Genomic DNA, 16,634 nt, shown 5'->3' on the forward strand with positions numbered 1-16,634 from the left:
CGGATGCTTCTTGTAGCCAGTCATCGTCATGGCCTCACTCCTTGCTCTTAGCTGTGAGATGTTTGAGTTTTCTGCATGTTCAGCCTGTTTCACCTCACAGCATCTCTACTCATCCAGTGAAAACCAGCTGCCTCCTCTCTTTATTTAAAGCAGACTACAACAAAGTAGGAAAGAAAATGCCATTTACCTAATTTAGAGTAATTTTTTCCTTATTCAGCAATAATAGTCTCTCTTTACAATCAGACATTTTGCTAGGAATGTAGAACTGCTCATTCTTCCCCATTAAGACTCAAAAACAATCCCAGGTGTTTTTTCTGAACTGTATTCTGACTCACACAGTCAGCTCTGTTAAGCCATATGCTGTATAACTTTAACTCTCAATAGTGATTTTTTTGAGATTTTATATTTCAGACAACTGCTTCTTCCACACTCTTTTCTATATTTAAACATCAATTGACTGCCTGATGAGATTCTATGAGATTTAAAGCACCCCCATTTGGGGGCTATTTGATCAGAACGTAGGGCAGTCTGTCCATTTCTCTGTTGGTTTCAGGCATCCTGTGGAGAGTAAAGCAGCCTTGCCTAGAGTGAGCTTAAACATTGTTAGCATTTGTGTAGCAGCGGCATAATGCTGCAGAGTAGCAGTGGTGCACAACTGTGACATACCCATTGAACGTTCAGACACTGCTATGAGCATTTCCATGGAAACGTTCACCAAAACATCAAAACTGAACACCATTCAGTTCAGTGAGTGTTGTCTGTGAATGTCCAGCGAGGACACTTGAAGTTTGAGGCTAGTAGTGCTCATGTGGATGAGGTTTTTGGGATATATCCAAGTAATCTGGTAAAGCCTTGCTTCTTAGGGGATCAAACAAAGGAATCAATTCAAGATTGTTATTTTCTAATGGTGTGTCTTCCTGCGCCATAAAAACAAAAGGCAAATACCCAATAGTGTGAAGAGGGTATAACGATCAATGCTTAGGTTCAGACGTGTTTTACACGAGTCACCAGACCGGAAAACATCTAAAACACTTAAAGCTGCTGCTACACTGTTTATCTTGGATGTATCTAAAATCATAATAGTTGAAACATGAAGCAATGAAGTGGTTTGTCTAGAACACCAAGTCTTCAAGTACATGAAGTGTGTGTTGCTTACGATATTGAGCTGTTGTGTGTTTGTTTATGTGAGAACAGATCACAAAGCTACTTCTCTCCATTGAGAATTCATTAAGGGCTCGGGGCTTTACACTCAGTCTCCTCTCTCTTGTTCAGGCACAGACAGTATCCCACACGGAGAGTCCCACCGTTCAGTGCATACATGTTATATACAGTGGATGACGTGAAAACTATGATGATTGGTTAAAACAGGTGATCTATCTCTTTTTCTGTTTCTGCCCTGTTCTAGATTAAGTCATTATTATTCTGGTAGCTTGTTGATGTATAATGTTTTATTATTATCATTCCTACAAGAAATGGTGACTATTGAAGCTTGTTCACCTATCTTATCTTGTAAATAGAACTCACACTATTCACAACCCTCCACCCCAGAAAGCCTTTCTTTTTCTTTGTTATCTAACTTGTTGTTTTGGTATAGTGCGCGCTCATCGGGATGAAGGGTGTAATGTGTACAGAGCACAGCTGCATGACGATGGAGTCTCTTTGCAGTTATGTCAGCATCACCTTTTTTTCCACACACTTAAGTCCTTCCTTCAGTCTGTGACTGCCCCCTGCTGGTCAAATAATTATTAGCTGAATTTATTACAAGGTAGGTTGGGCTGATGTTTACTTAAAGCAATATTAACTTTCCATACTATTCAGTTGCAACTACACAGTAATCTGATGGGAAAATTAAGAAGAGGAATGTTTTCAAATGGCAAGGTCTGCGGTTATGTGGTTTTAATGAAACAACATATCAATGAAATAAGCAATATTTTCAAATCAGAAACCTTTTTTGCTGCTAAATTATTGAATATATAGACATATTAGCTGAACAACAAACATATTTTATGTTATTTAAGTTATTCAACCACAAGATTGATGCAACAAGCATTGTACACATTCAGAGTTTCAGGAACTCCTGATCATTCATGTACAAATGTGAAATGACATTAGCGTTGGGGACGTCTGTGCTGTTGCTACAACTTTAGCATTGAAATGCTATTTTAACCTTTTAGAACAAACAAAGTACAACAGTCTTTTCCAACGTCCCATCAGATCGTTTTTTGAAGTAAAAGTGAACCCAAGAGTGAAAAGCTGCAAATGCTTTAATTTAAAGTTTGGTTTTATTAATTTGTCTAAAAATCTAATCAGAATCCAAACTGGGCAATAAGTGTCCATTGTGTGAAAGCAACAGCTCAGTTCTGGGTTACAGTGAAAGGGAAACTCCTGTTACAAGGTCAACAATAAATTGTCTCCTTTCAAAGGATGTTGAAGAGAAGCATTCAAGCTGAGATAAGGCTTCAAGAAAAGAAAAAACAAATTCTTTGCAGTATTTTTTTTCAGACTACAAAAATAGATGCTGCTTTTAAAATTTGATGCTGGTTTCGTGTTTTTGCTCTAATCACAGCATGAAAAAATAACAATACTTTTCATGGCATATTTTCATCTTTATTTCAGTTTCAAAAACTTTTTTTTTGAAAATGTCTTGTGAAATGGAGGGGAGAATGATTTATTGTCTGAAATCGAATTAATTACCTAAAATACTGCAACACCATGAAGGGAGTTTTGCAGGACTTGACCTTTTAAGAGGTTTTCCAGTTGAAATATGCGATTTAGCAGTCAGGTCTAACATCACATGCGTCACACAGGCTTGTTACTTTTACTCATAAAAGATACAGGAGCATTGAAGCTAAATAATGCATCCTAACTGACAACTTAAACATTGCTATAAAAGGCTATAATTACTTATTTGATCATTTATTAGTACTGATAAATTACCTTTCTACAGCATTGTAGACATTATGTAAACCTAACTTTACCCTAACCCTGGGATGTTAAAGAAGATCTCTGTTTAGTTAGCAAAACGGCTTGAGGCTTGTGTTCAGTGCTGGAAGAGATGCGATCTGACCTCAAGGCCGAGGATTGATCTGCGGTAAAAGGCCCATTATGGCAAGCTCAAATTTGACTGAGTAAGGCCTGGGCATCATCAGTATCATATTTTCTAAATGACATTGCTGCACTCTTCATAAATACATGTTCTGTTGCTGTTTTGTTTCATTATTTCAGCATCCCATCGACTGATATTCAAAGCCTGCGGGTGGCTCGCCTATCGTCAAGCGCCAAGAAGGATCTCAGTCACGAATTTCAGGGGCATATCAGGTTTGTCTTCAATCTTTCTCCCTCTCTATCCAACGGGAGTGTCGTCAATCTGTCTGTCTCAAGATTTCATTTGATATTTAAATCATTAAAGATGGAGAAATGCTCCTTTGATCTGTTAATCAAAGAACTGGCCAAAGTATTTTCCATAAACCTTGACCAAGACTAAATGCATTGTATTACCAAACCTGGCCTGCAGTGCAAGCAGCAAAGTATGTTTAAAGCTATGTGCGTCACACCCTGGAGTATTTTAGAACTAAACCAAGGGAATGCAACTCTCCAACAAATCAAATGTGTTGACCAGTAATTATTTTTTCTGCTCACTGCCTGGGATCGAGGGATTTCACTTGTGAACTTCCCCTCATTGGGCTGTAGAAAGCGGGCCCTCATGCGTTTTGAAAGACAAGCGAGCAGAAAGCTGAATGTCAGTTTAATTGGTGTGTTTGTGGTTGCCACTGCACGCTTCTCGCCAGCTGCAAATGAGGTCCATGGTGCAACACAGGACAAAGGGCTCGACACAGTGATGTGTGCATGCAACCATGATCAGTTATTGGGTGAGGAGCGCCTGAGTGCTGCCGCGAAAGCTAATGACTGGGCAGCGATGTGCTAAAGGGATAATACACTTTTAATGATTCTTAGGTGCACTTGCCACATGTTTATTACAGGAATTATTTTTGCCCCATGGCCCAGTACTAATAGCGTCTCAGTAATTCTGTTTATACCAAAGGTGAAGAGAAGAAGCTAAAGCAGAGAGCGTCATGGAATCCTTACAGTTATGATGCCTTGTAAAATTGAACATGCCTCCTGGCTTTTTTTATATTTTTTGTGTATACAATCGCAAACCTTTATGAATTTTATGGAGTTTAATGTGATAAGCCATCACAAAGTAATGCATAACAAATAAGTGAAAGGAAAATAATACATGGTTTAGATTTTTTTATGTATATATATATATATATATATATATATATATATATATATACATATATACATAAAATCTAGAAGTGTATCGTGCATTTGTATTCATCCCCTCTAGTGAGTCAACATTTGGTAGAGCCTCTGTTTGCTGCAGTGCATCTGCAGGTCTTGCAGGTCTCTGTCAGTTTTTAAAATAAAGTTATAAAAAGATAAAAATTTGAGCCTCTTTTTCTTCCAAAGCAGGTCAAGCTCAGTAAAATTAGGTGAATTCTCAATTGAACTTAGATTTGGACTTTGACTGGACCGTTGTAATACAGTAGACCCTGGTATTTGCGGGTTAATAATTGTTACAGTCAATCCACAGAGGAACAGTGAAAGACCAACAAGTTTTTTGTTTGCTTCAGGTGCCTTAAGTGCTGTAACTTTGCATACATGAGAGACTCTAGTTCTACTGTATGTGTATTAGGGTTATGTGAGTTTTGAGATTGATCTGATACCAAGTAAATACTGGCTATTATTGCTGATACTGATACTTTAAAAAAATAATTTCATTATCACTGAATGATTTGGTGATTTCACTAGTTAGCTGATTATGACTGTGTTTTATGTAGGAGTGTTTTTGATTAACTTCACTAGAAATCAGAAAATAATGTAGCCGTATTGAAATAATAATAATTCCCCAGTTACCTTCTACACACAATTGTTTATTAAGATAACTGAGTTGGTAACTGTAATCTGCATATAAGAATACTATTTTTCCTTCAATACTTAATATCCAGACATATTATTCATGTCAGGTTGGAGGTGTATATCTTTACATAAGTGCATATTTTTGAGTTTTAGTGACATTTTATTTCAGCTGCCTGAATAGATAATAATAAAACTGCACTTATAGAGGGAGTTAAACAGATTGTATTTGAAAGAAAGCAGAGTGTAAACATTCCAAAGATATGAAATCCTGCTCTCAAATTGAAAATGTAAGCTCTTGAGCCAGCATAAGGACTGTAGAAGTGGGGTGATATGTGTCAATACAATGCATTTTTTTCTAGATTTTTGTACTTGGAACAATAGCTTTGTTCTCACCATTCCATCCAGGCTGGATTTGTTCCTGACTTTATTCAAGGGTATCAAAATAAATATAGTTGCAAACAAGTGCAAAAAAATAAAAACCTGTATCATCCTTCAGTTTCACAATCACTGCTTTCTGTTGGTCTATTACATAAATTCTGAAACATATAGATATTTTGTGGTTTTAATGTGAAGAAACTGAGCAAGGTTTGGATGAATATTTTTGGCCACTGGTTTGGTTCAAACTAGTGTTCCTCCTTCTGTGACGTGTGTGTTCTAAGTCCTGTACTGTATTCCCTTTGTTCCTGTGCTGGGTTGCAGTAATGTAGGCACACATTCACACTCCAGACTTTGCCTTTGACAGGTTTAGCCAGAGAACCCGTTTCAAACCTTCACACCAGCCAGTGCCTGGAAGTCTTTCTCTATTCTCTATGCTGTTTCCTGCTATAAAGCACTGGGAGGCACAAGGGGCTTTGGGACGTGGGCAGTCCAAGAGCTAGAGAGTCCTTCTCAGAATGGAAGAGAATCCTTTACAAAGATTCCTTCCATCATTTTAAAGTTTTTTTTTCTATCATTCTAAAACAGAATCACCGGACACATAATTTGTGCCTTCACTATCAGCAGGAAGTGGCTGTACAGCATGAGTTCAAGTGTTGATTTCTCATGGAGAATGTGGGACGGTGTATGTGAGAACACACAGAACATCAAACTAATAAGAGCAAGGTCAAAGACAGCGCATCGGAATCAAAAGCAGGTCAGTTTGTCTGTAAATTCGGTCAGTGCTGGTCTTTTATTAAAGAGCGGCCGCAGTGTCTCTCTGATATGCGTCTGGGGTCTCTGTTGGTTGTCCTGCTTGTGGGCTGCCTTTGTTTTTTCATATTACAGACATATTCATTTCAATCGCTCAACAAGATGAACTGTAACCAGAAAGTTGAAATAAAGGAGCCAAAAATATTTATGTTCGTTGGAGAGAGTGAAGCGAACAACCAAATAGTTCTCACTGGTCAGGGATGGATGGACGGATATTTTACTAATAATTATATCCTGACCTCAGAAATGTGCTTCTGTTCTGGGACAGTGGCTAAATAGACTCCCATCAATCACCATGTAAAACCTTTTCAGAAGAGGTGAAGCTGCTACAAAAAGGTGGGCCATATTATTGATCCCTATGGATAAAATGTGAAAGTAAGTAAGTAACCATAATGCACATGTGAAGTACATAATGAAAAGAAAGTGCATCATAATGTTGACTCCTTCAGACCCTCTGCCTGGTTGTTGGCTGCAGCAGTCTGTTAGCTTGTCCAGCTGGATTCACAGATATTTTCATGGATAATATTCAAAATCTTCAACGTTCCTTTTTATTGTGTTCTCTGGACTTGGGTAGCAGGGTTACAGATACGTCTACAAATCTATCGGCTTCCACCAAAAGTGTCTCCTTTCAAAATAGAATTTCATTCACTGGCAGCACAAACAATATCGATCATAGTGGCTTAATTTTTTTTTTTCTGCAGAGCTATCCACAGCTTTAACACAGCAGCACAAAACCACTGCACTCTGTTTGACTGATGTAACGGAAACCCGCTCCTCTCCCCCACACACCCATACATCACACACTCATAAGTATGTCTGCATGTTGGCAATATCTGATGCATTTCCAAGTATCTTCTCAATGTTTAGCTGTTATTTTTTTTGCCTTGTTTACACAGCATTAAGGACAACGCAGTGAAATATTTCATTGTATAATAACCCCAGTGTAACACAAGATTTACCGGAATAGTTGAGCCATAAAGCACCGCCAGCCTCATGTTGGGACACACGTTGACATCATTCACCTGAACAGCAGCGAAGAGGCAATGGAGGCCACTTTGCAGTAACTGCCACTCTGTCTCTGTATGCCGTCCTGCTCTGATAATTGCGCCTTGCATTGCAATCAGTCTGGCCCCAGATCCCATCTGCGAGTGATATGAGCCGTTTTTCAGGCAGCTTCTTGGAGGCAGAAAGGGGCTGTAAATACTGTAATGTTTTCCCCCCTCTGGAGAGTACTGAAGCGTCGCTGTGTTCGTTCCTGCAATCCTAGCGCGTTGCTAACATCACTTTTCACTCAGAGGAAAAGAGCCGCCGCCTGGCTCTCGTCACTTTACTGTTCTTTTATTGTGCAACAGGTTATTCAGTGGTGATTTATTCTCCTTTCGTGTAAAGCTGCATTCCTATGTTTCGCTGCATTTCAGTATTTGGGACGTCAAATAAGGCATGAAGGATTTCCTTACTCTTCTCACTGAGCACCCAGGTGCTGTTTTCACTGCCCCGTCTGCTCTTTTGGTTGTAGTGTACTCCCATCGCAGCTGTTTAGGGAGCAGAGAGATGTTAATGCTCTGTCAGGTCTGGCTGACATTACCCCAGCTGCAGGATGTCAAAAAAAGGGTGCAGAGTTTCAACCCGGTTGAGGGACCCCACGGTCAGGGCAGGAGATCAGCTGCGAACCTCTTCTTTCTGCAGACATATTGATTTTTCTTGAGCATATTGTGCAACCTGTGTTTCATTGCAGCATAAATTGAAGCTGATAAAGGCACCAATCTTTTTTAAACTGGTGATGTTTTGACTTGCAGTCCTTGGAAACCAGCATATGCAGTTCAGTCCAGATTTTACTTAAATTTAGCCATTGAGGCTGGTCTTCATATTCAGGTTCATGATATAAAACTAAATTATAGCTGACCCAGAACGCTGCTGTTGGTGTTCTCACTAAAACCAGGAAGACAGACGTCTACAGTCCTTCCACTGGCTCCCTGCCGCTCAGGGAATAGACTTTAAAATACAGTTGTTGGTTTATAAACCATAATGTATTGTGGCTCAGCACCACAATATATTAAAGATCTGCTGTTGTTGTCTCGACCTTCCAGAACTCTCAGGTTTTCTGGTTCTGGTCTGATCTGGATCTCCAGAACCAGAACCAAACATACAGAAGCAGCATTCAGCTACTATGCACCACAAATCTGGAACAAACTTCCAGAAAACTGAAAAACTGTTGAAACACTGAATGCTAAATAATAAACTTGATTAATTGCTGAAACTCAAATAAACACATTTAACTTTGTGATTGTAACTGGATGAAATCTGAAAGCATTGAAACATTCCTGTTGTTATAAATGTAATAAATTAGCCAAACATACAAAGGGTGTGTTGAATGCATTTCTAAACCTAGCAGAAATCGTTTTGAGCTAATAATTCTACCAGTAGAATAATTCTATTCCATTGTAGAAAGTTTCAACAACCAAACCATGGGTTGCAGTCTTCAGGAGGATAATGAATGTCAAAGCAGTAGTACAAACAGAGTTTGGCTCTGCTAACAGCACGACATAGCTACAACGCACCAGCAGGCTCCACTGCCCATCCAATGTTTGGGTGGAAGCACATTACAGCAGACTGCGCTGCGAAAAGCTGCCTCCGTCTACTGCAGTCCTCTAATGAGGTTGGGACTGTCAACAGGCTTTGCTAACATTTCTTCAGCCAACCAGGAAGCTTGTTCCCAACTCACAGTCTACTCCCTCTGGGCCTGCCACACACTTTACACTTTCTGCACCGATTAATCAAATAAGGCCTTCTGCTGCTCTCTTTTGCATTTTTTTTCCAGATTACAGTCCTTGATAAGTGAGTCTGACACTATAATAATTGCGAACTCTACTAGCGTCATTAGCAAGGCTAAACTAGGGTGATGATCATTCTCCCATGTTGTAATTAAATATTTGCAGCAGCAGCGCTCCAGCGACATTATGGACACATGTCAGCATGACAAGATTGTTCTGTGATAAGCATCTGTCAAGACTCTCCAGTCTACATCTACACACACTCTCAAAACTGAATGAAAGAATATTCTACAGTAGAACAGTAGAATGCATGCTGAAGATAAGATATTTTGAGAGTTCTATGGGATGTGATGATAAATACAAATGTCTATTTGTAGTTCCTTGAAAGACAAAGTATGTAAAAAATATTGTCTTAATCAATCACAAACTTATTGATCTGAAAAGATGCCTTCACCCCCGTAACAGCATTTGAATTTTTCCACTGTTGTTCATGTCTTTTGATGTTTGATAGCACACAAAACAAAGGGTGCCAGGTGAAGGAATAAGTACTTTATGATGACAAAAAAGGTGCAAGAAACACAAGAAGTTTGATAGCAAAACATGCTAATTAATATGAAGGTGAGGCCAATTAAGGAAAAAAGGGTTTGAGTTGATTTGCGCACAAAACAAAAACAGGAAGATGCCTCGATGGAAAAGCACAACTGAAATGCATTAACCTTCACTCAAACAACTCCTTTTAGTGTCAGACACAGTTTGCAAGTGTATGTACTCTAAATGTTGCTGCATTCAAAACAATCACATTTGGGTCAATTTGGTAAACTATTCATGGTTCAAATACTGACTGATCCAGCCCTGGGTTGACTCAACACAACAGAGTTATAGATTCGACCCCAAATGTTTGAGTTTTCAACTCGAAAAATGCCTTAGTGTCAAATGTCTAACTTTCAGGCTACCAACGCACAAGTAAAATAATATTTCTTAACCTGGATTATTAGTACTTTCTGGATTGAAAGGAATTATTAGTCAGCATGTAAGACTATAAAATATGTCCTGTCAACATTGATCTTCTTTGATCAAAAAGTGGGTAGAAGATAGCTAGCATTAGCTCGTGCTAATAAAAAGTAAAAAGCTAATCTGATCTTAAATGAAGAAACTTGCACAATAAAATTAACACAATGCTTTGACATTATTTTACTGCACCAACATAAACTCCTTTATTCTACTTTTCATTCAGCTATAAAAAAAATTACACAGTAACACCTATCAGTTTACACAATGTTTTTACTTTGCAAAATATAGAAGACTGAAATATGAAAACAGGATTGGACGGGGAATAAAAGTAATTTGTAATAACGAGTGTATCTCATGGCATGGCGTGTGTTTTAATGACTTATCTCATGAACAAACTTGTTCATGTATAATTTCAGCTGCATTTCTTATTTAATGGAAACACAGCAATAGTAAAATGGTGTTTTTTCAACATTAGTGGAAAATTGACAAATGTGTGCAAAACAAAAGCTTTGCACACATTTGTAATTACAAATCTGACTCAGGTCTGATAACATTAAGAAACATGACAAACGCTAGCTTTGAAAAAATACAACTTTGTGAAGGAAAAAAGAACAACATGACAAACTCCAACATTAAAGATCCATGAGAAACTCCAACATACTAGAATAAATCCTAAAGGCATTTTACTTGCTAAACCCTTAACCACTAATTAAGTAGCAACATGTTCATATTTTCTTATGATTTCAACACTTTAATTACAACAAAAATGCAGTTTTTTGTTGCCAGTCGCCACAGATTTTACAACCAACCTCCAAGCTAAACGAGCTGTTTCCTATTAGAGCAAACAAACATATGCTCTAACTCTCACATTGCCTGGAGCCGAGCTGAGTCAGTCTCCTGAAGCTTTAATTACGTACCTTTTTTTGTTGTTGTTTTCACAATTAATGACTGTTTGAGCATGATTGTAATTTAGGCCTATTGCTTTCTTTAGCTGTAGCTTGTAGGGAAATAATGTAATGAAAGCAAAAGGAAAATAAGCACAGAAAGAATATGGGTGTATTTGCTGAATTGGGTGTATTTGCATTTTCACTATTGATACTGTTAAGGAATTATGATTATTTTTAGTGCTTAATACAGTTAATCTTAAAAGGTATATGGAACACTCTTATTTTGAACAGGTTTGTGTTAAGCATTTAAAACTAAACCAGAGGGGTAAGCATTCAGAGACACAGGAACCAAATGCAGATTAAGGGAGATCTCTCAATGGGACCCCCACTGTGAGGCCAGGCCACAGGCGAAGCCATAAAATTAGCATTTTCCTTGGGAGACAGAGACGTTAGATTTCTCAGGTATCTGTGAGGTCTTATCTCAGGATCGTTCTGTACTCAGAATGACCATGGGAGCCACGGGGGGTCAGGGCCAGCTATCCGCTCTTTTGTCTCGGTAGAAGGCAGATGGTCCTTTGATCTTTGCGTAGATCAGGGGGAGTTTCCAAGTTTCTCTGGGAGCTTCCAGTTGGTCAACAAGAGGAACGCCTAGAATGCATATATTAAATTGAGGAAACACCCACTCAGTATAAAATTTCAGTCAACGCTAAAATAGAGAGAGAGAGCGGCCACCATTTTGCCTTTTTGCATTGGCTCTCTCTCCAAAGACGTCTTTGCTTTTTGTTTGTCTTTGTTTTGTGTTTGTCTGTCTTCCCCTTTGTCTGTCTTTATTTTTATGAGAAAATGCATATCTCTGTTCCTCTGCAGCTTTGTTGTTCACAGCTTTGTTGTCAATTGCTTTGTATGAGATTAAACTCTGTGATCTGTGACGTCAACACGCTTTGTTGTTGTTTCGTTTTAGCAGCACGCCGTCGCTGCACGTCGCCCACGGAGAACGTCACTCGTCGAGGATCCCGGGGAAAAATTAAAGAGGAAAGAGCCAAACGTTTTGTCCAAAGTTAGCGTTAAATTATCCTCTTTTTTAACAATGTTTTAGACAAAAACAACCAGTAAGATCTAGTTTGTTCTATAAAAGTAATTTAAACTGGACTGTTTAATTCACACTGATATTAATTTTTTGATGGTAAATGTAAGCTTTACAACTACATTTTTAAGCTTTTGTTATTGTTTTGTTTCGTTTGTTTAGTGCTATTTTACAAGAGGAAGAAAAGATCTGCATTTGTTGAACATTCTGGTAAAACATTACTTTGGAAACATGTCTTTTGAAGCAAATGATTACAGGGTTTTGGTGTTTTCCATCGGTTGGAGCTATAGTATATAATAATAATAGAAACGTAAATTGAAGGGATCACATCCACCATTTAATGAGCAGAACTGGACAAAGTAGGAGATAAGGCTTCACGTGATGAGTTGCTCATGGTTTTACACACAGACTGGCCTGGAGTTCCGAGCTCCAGGTAGGACTCTGGACTCTGTAACACAAGCTGTTGTCATTCGAGGCAGAGTGGGACTGCTTGGAGAAGCGGTTTCACCTTATTTCGACGATAGCAGCCACAGAGCCACGAGCGTTGGAGAATTCACTCGGACACATAGTGAATTGAAGATATTTGTGATGATTACACAAATGAATGATGCCTTTGGAGAATCTGATCTCTGTTTTGTCATTACAGTTTTGCAGCTGTTTTCCTGGTGCCCTGCGGATGTGGTCTCATTCAAAATCTGTGTTCTTTGATAAAAAGGATTAAAGTAATGATGGAGAATGACAAAGCAAATTTATTTTTTAGGTGAAACCATTGTTTGATTATGCTGACAGTAATGAAGATGATATTAAAGAATGTTGTAATTGTGTTTCTGATGCTAATGAAATTCATGTTGTAACAAAATGTCTGTTTTAATAACCTGTGACAGGTCATTTCCTAAGATCTAGTTTCCTCACGAGGAGATTTCACTTTCTCCTTAAAACTCACTGTTAAATTGGCATAATAATCCAATTTTCAGTGAGCAACGGACGCTCAGGTGGAAACCTGAGGTTTCCGACTGAAGAAGATCAGGCTGCAAGAGGATCATCATTAACTTTTTATTGCGTGTTTTTGTTCGTTGCGAACTCTGAAAAGGACTTTCGTTTCGTTTTTTGCGCGCATTTTTGAACATTTCCTGACGAAGACTTCATATTTTTTGAGAGACTGTCGATGGACATTAAAAAGAAAAAAGACGAGCAACAGATTGTAATTTTGTGTCTTTCTCATTTTGACAGATGGTAATTTTGTGATGAATGTTGTCCTTTAAGTTGCAGGCTATTTCTTACTAATTTTTCTATGTATGTCCCTGTTTTATTTTTTCATTTTATACTTTGGGTTTTTGTTTGTCCTGTGTTTTGGTTGGATTGTGATAATTTTGTTTTATGAGTTTATATTTTTGTAAGGATAAGTATTTCTTACCCTTGGGTTTTGTTTAAAAAGGGGGACTGTATATAATTAGGGTACGTCACTCTTTTGTTTTCTATTTTTTTTCGTTTTTTCTTTTTATTAGTTTAATACATAGTTTTGGTTCTGTATTAGAAGGCTTAATCAATTTTTAGTGAGATCTTTGGTGAAGATCTCAAAAGGGGGACTGTTAAGGAAAAAATGATTAATTTTAGTGCTTAATACAGTTAATCTTACGACATGTGTAAAGGTATATTCAATACTCTTATTTGGAACAGGTTTCTTTGTCAGGATCTGTGTTTTTCTGTGTTTATTTAGAGTTTTCTGTGTCCTTAAGTCTCTTCGTTGTCCTGTCCTCCCCTTGATTGTTCCCAGGTGTGTCTCGTTCTGTCATTACCCTCCCGTGTATTTAACTCCACCTGTGTTCCTTGTTCGTCGTCGGGTCCTTGTCAATGTTTTGTAAATTCGTCCATGTGCGTGCTGCCAGTTGTTTGGACTGTGCTTTCCTTCATTAAAACATTTATTCATCTTACCTGGGTCCGCTGCGTCTGCCTCACCACCACCCCTCAACACACCGTTTCATGACAGAAGGACCCGACGACGACTGAACGGTGAGGCTCGCTTTATTATGGACCCAGCCGGATTACTTAAGACTGTAGAGGACTATGTCGAGGAGGTGGCAAAGCCTTACTCCGCCCGTCACCGCCTGAACATAGCCACACGCTTGGTGATCATGCTGGACGAATGGATCCCGCGACTTCCGCATCTGGGGCTGGCGGAGTTGCAACAGGAGGCAGAGAGGGAGTGCCTGACGGCGGCTGCCGTGCTGAAGGGTAACCCTCTGCCTCCCAATCTGCACAGTCTCTCCGCCAGCCCAGACCCAGCTCCAGCCGGCGCACCCCAGGCCGAATCAGCCGGCGTTCCAGCCGGCGCACCCCAGGCCGAATCAGCCGGCGTTCCAGCCAGCGCACCCCAGGCCGAATCAGCCGGCGTTCCGACCGAGACTCCCAGTGTTCCTTCCGAGACTCCCAGTGTTCCTTCCGAGACTCCCAGTGTTCCTTCCGAGACTCCCAGTGTTCCTTCCGAGACTCCCAGTGTTCCTTCCGAGACTCCCAGTGTTCCTTCCGAGACTCCCAGTGTTCCGACTCAGACTCCCTGCTTTCCGACCCTGACCGAGACCCTCTGCTTTCCGACCCTGACCGAGACCCTCTGCTTTCCGACCCTGACCGAGACCCTCTGCGTTCCACCCGAGACCGAGACCCTCTGCGTTCCACCCGAGACCCCCAGTGCTCCGACCGAGACCCAGTCCCTATCTGTTCCTCCTGAGACCCTGACCTTCTGCGTTCCTCCTGAGACCCTGACCTTCTGCGATCTTCCTGAGACCTTGACTCCCTACGTTTCTCCTGAGACTCAGACCCCGACTCCTGCGACTCAGAACCCCCACATTCCCACTGAGACCCCCTGTGCTCCACCAGAGACCCTGCCTCGGGGGGCTCGTCATCGCCTTCTGTGGGCGGCCCCCGGGACTCCCCATTACCACCTCCAGGGCCGCGGACGACCGCCGGACCGCCTCTGTGGTTCCCGCCTCCAGGGCCGCGGACGACCGCCGGACCGCCTCTGTGGTTCCCGCCTCCAGCGCCGCGGGCGACCGCCGGACCGCCTCTGTGGTTCCCGCCTCCAGCGCCGCGGGCGACCGCCGGACCGCCTCTGTGGTTCCCGCCTCCAGCGCCGCGGACGGCCACCGGACCACCTCCGTGGTTCCCGCCTCCTTTGCCTCCACCCACCCTGTGGGTAGTTTTTTGTTGTTTATGGACTCTTGGCCCTTCTTGTTTTTCCGCCCACGATGGTGGGTTGTTTTTTGTTAGTTTGGACTCTGGCCCGCCTTCCAGCGCCCCTCCACCCACCCTTGTTGGGTTTTTTGGGGTTTTTTTTTTTCTTTTTTTTTTTTTCTTGGGCGTCTGGTAGCCGCCCTTGAGGGGGGGGGTACTGTCAGGATCTGTGTTTTTCTGTGTTTATTTAGAGTTTTCTGTGTCCTTAAGTCTCTTCGTTGTCCTGTCCTCCCCTTGATTGTTCCCAGGTGTGTCTCGTTCTGTCATTACCCTCCCGTGTATTTAACTCCACCTGTGTTCCTTGTTCGTCGTCGGGTCCTTGTCAATGTTTTGTAAATTCGTCCATGTGCGTGCTGCCAGTTGTTTGGACTGTGCTTTCCTTCATTAAAACATTTATTCATCTTACCTGGGTCCGCTGCGTCTGCCTCACCACCACCCCTCAACACACCGTTTCATGACATTCTTCTGAGCATGTGGGAGCTGAATAGCAGACATTCAAACAAAGCAGGGCCCTTTTCCTCCCCCGCTGACACACAAGGCAATAAAATTTACATTCCGAGGGGGGAAGAGACTTTTTGGCGCCAGGGATCTCCCCGTATCAGACAGCTATGAGCACTAAGTGGTCCGCCCTTTTACTTAGACAAAAACCAGACACCTTTGCCGTAAATGAGGGGAGTTTCCAAGTTTCTCTGAGTCCCTACGGAGTTTCTAATAGGTCAAAGAACGGAACGCCTTGACTGCATATATTAAATAGGGAAACACCTCTTTAGTTTAAGATTCCGTGTTAGGAAAAAATCCAGAGAGAGAGGGAGAGCGGCCGCTATTTTTTGCCTTTTTTGTCTTTGTTTTATGTTTGTCTGTCTTCCCCTTGTGTGTCTTTATTTTTATGAGAAAATGCATATCTCTGTACCTCTGCAGCTTTGTTAATTGATTCATGCGTTGCTTTGTGTGGGATTAAACTCTGTGATCTATGACGTCAACACGCTTTGTTGTTGTTTCACTTTAGCACGACACCGCCACTCGTCGAGGATCCCGGGAAAAATTAAAGAGGAAGAAGGAGCCAAAACTTTTTGTCCAAAGTTAGCATTAAATTACCTCTTTTTTAACAATACACATGAACTCACCTTTGTTTTGCTTTTATTGGAAGCCTTGTTGACATGAAGATACAGAGTTTTTGGACACATTAAATCTTCAAATGCTTTTCTAACAATCTCATTTTGAACCAGACATGGAGCCAAAATGTTTCGATAAGACTCTCCTCATTCTGCATGATGGAGTATTTCATTTTCCCAGACTCTTTCCAGGATCTTAAAAAACCAAAACTACAACATGTGACTGTCATATTTCATTAAATCAGAATATGTTCAGATGAGGCCCATTTTGAAAAAAAAAAATTTAGGCAGGTATTAATACTTTTCATTAAACAAATTTTTCTGTGTTATAAAATGTTTTTTAATTGGTCTGGTGTAAAAGTGTAATTATAAATGTCATATTTTCATTACATGTAAGTGGGAAATGATCATATTTAACAGAAATAAAGAC

General features: G+C 40.5%; 1 long non-coding RNA gene across 1 annotated transcript; it reads right to left on the minus strand.

Moving 5' to 3' along the window:
* Positions 1-12,044: 12,044 nt before the first annotated feature.
* Positions 12,045-13,543, minus strand: LOC114147524 (uncharacterized). The gene is made up of 2 exons (XR_003596071.1): positions 12,865-13,543; positions 12,045-12,756 (listed from the first exon to the last, which is right to left on the minus strand). It is a non-coding gene; the product is annotated as an uncharacterized LOC114147524 (long non-coding RNA).
* Positions 13,544-16,634: the final 3,091 nt, after the last annotated feature.

This window comes from Xiphophorus couchianus, chromosome 7 (genome assembly GCF_001444195.1).
Source record: "Xiphophorus couchianus chromosome 7, X_couchianus-1.0, whole genome shotgun sequence".
In the NCBI taxonomy this organism is placed as follows: Eukaryota; Metazoa; Chordata; class Actinopteri; order Cyprinodontiformes; family Poeciliidae; genus Xiphophorus; species Xiphophorus couchianus.